The sequence below is a fragment of the Microtus ochrogaster genome, chromosome 4, assembly GCF_000317375.1.
Source record: "Microtus ochrogaster isolate Prairie Vole_2 chromosome 4, MicOch1.0, whole genome shotgun sequence".
In the NCBI taxonomy this organism is placed as follows: Eukaryota; Metazoa; Chordata; class Mammalia; order Rodentia; family Cricetidae; genus Microtus; species Microtus ochrogaster.
Window position 1 is genome coordinate 81,627,015 of NC_022011.1, and position 2,338 is coordinate 81,629,352.

General features: G+C 42.0%; 1 protein-coding gene across 2 annotated transcripts in view; it reads left to right on the forward strand.

The window, feature by feature from the left end:
* The window catches only part of Pdk1 (pyruvate dehydrogenase kinase 1), a 26,161-nt gene that overhangs the window by 3,328 nt on the left and 20,495 nt on the right, over positions 1-2,338 (forward strand). The gene's annotated exons all lie outside the window — the stretch shown is intronic.

Below are 2,338 nucleotides of genomic sequence, written 5' to 3' on the forward strand. Positions count from 1 at the left end.
CACTGTCCTGGGCAGCCTGGAGTTCACTGTACATACCAGACTGACATTGAACTTTCAGAGATTCTCTTGCCTCTACCTCCTTGGAAATGTAATTATGGGTGTATGCTACCATGGCCAGCTAAAAGCCAGTTTCTTTCTTTTTTTTTTAGACAGGGTCACTATTCCTAGCTAACATGGAACTCACTACCAGGCTGACCTTGAACTCTCAGAGATCCTCCTGCCTCTGCCTCTCCAGTGCTGGAATTAAAATTATGAGCCACCATGCCAGGGTGGAAAAATATTAAGCAAAAGTTCTGTTTGTATGCATGGACAGAGTCAAGTATTAAGCGGGAAAAAAAGTAACTTCAAAACAGTTGCCAAATTTGATTAATGGAGTTGCTAATTTTCTATTTGTAGGTATTGTAGCTCTGGTCCCAGTCCCCACACTGGGGGTTCCCCGATTCCCTGTAACGCCTTCTCTGAGGACCCCTGTACGCACATGTGCGCATACTCCCCTAACTTATGTGTACACATAATTAAAAATAAGTCATTATCAAAAGATAAGCAGGAGTATGGAAAGTTGGCTCAGTGGTTAAAAGTGTTCACAGCCCTTCCAGAGCACCAAGGTCAGGCCATTTCTAACTGCCTGTAACTCCTTCTCCAGGGCATTTGTCAAGGTCACCCTGCCTCTGAAGGCACACACACACACACACACACACACACACACACACACACACACACACACGAAGAAAAAAATAAAAATAAAAGAAAGGAGAGTGAGGTTCCCTGAGGTCCGTTAGTTCACGTAATTGAGTGAGAAAGTGGTTTAGAGAGAATCATGGGATACACAGGAGACAATTTAATCTTCCGAGGCAGCCTTTCCGGTTCCCTACAGCTCCTCATGAAAACTAGCTTATCCTGCTTTTTGAAACCTGGTTTTGCCTCACAAGGGGCAGAGATTTAAATATCTTCTAAAAATCATTTTTGTCTAAAAGACTTTTTCTTGCTAGTGCAGAGAAATTTGAGGCTAAAGCAGGGTGGTAGCTATGACGATCGCTGGGCTTTTGAATGCAGCAAGACCTGTCAAGCTACCACGGGGATTTCCAGATGTGGACGGTCCTTCCCTTGCCCCATCCCTGCACTGCGCTTCCAGGCATGCAGGATTTATACTGTAAGGATAACTGAATGGCTTTGGAGGTGTTTTCAGCCCTGGCCCTCTGGTGCCATTGTGTTTAGCTGTGTGATGCTGAGAAAGTCATTTGAACTTTCTCATTTTGTCTGAAATAAGTGTTCTCCTACCTTGAATTGTTGGGTAAATTAAGAAACTTAGATTTTAATTGCTTTTGTGTTTTGTGTATGGTAGATTGTAGGCTTTCAGTAAGTGTAAGTACTTGTTGGTTTGACCTAACCATTTGCAATTAAGTTTTTAAAAGTACACTTACACTTAAGTTAGTTCTTAGAGCAAGGTGTACCCCTCTTTTTGCTGTGACTAAGACAAGCATGTACCCATGATCACAAGAGTGACAGTTCAGTTTTCCATGATGAAGTTTTTATAATCTAAGTGCAAAGGTATGTAAAAGATTAAAAACTTGTAGGGTCTAGAATGTAAATCTTAAACTCTTAACTCAAATTTGGCCTACTGATCTGTGTTTGTGTGTGTTGAGGGGTAAATACTGGGCAAATGCTTTACCACCAAACGACACCCTCCAGTTCTTGCCAGTTTGTAGTTGGATTTTTCTTTGGGCCGCCTGGTCACAAATAACAACACGGAGATTTATTAATTATGAAAGCTCAGCCTTAGCTTAGGCTTGTTTTCAACTAGCTCTTGTAACTTAAATTAACCATTTATATTGACCCACATTCTGCCATGTGGTGCTATCTATTCTCCTTACTGACGTCCCGTTCTCCCTGTGTCTTCTGGTGAATCCATGCACCTAGATTCTTCCTTCCAGTTTCTCTCTCTGCCTGGAAGGCCCCCCCTTTTCTCTCCTGTCTAGCTATTTGGCCATTTAACTCTTTGTTAAACCAATCAGAAGGTGCCTTAGGCAGAGACACATCTTTACAGTATAAACAAATATTTCACAACATCTGTTTTTTGTTTTTTGTTTTGGGGACGGGGGTCTCACTATTTAGCCCTTGTTGTCCTGGAACTCTCAGTGTAGACCAGACTGGCTTTGAACTCACAGAGATCTATTTGCTTTCCAAGTGCTGGGGCAAAAGCATGAGCTACCATGTCTAGCCCTTATTTGTGATTTCAATGGTAAAACTATGCATGTACTTTCTTTTATTTTAAAGATTTATTTGTGGGGGCTGGAGAAATGGCTCAGTGGTTAAGAGCATTGCCTGCTCTTCCAAAGGT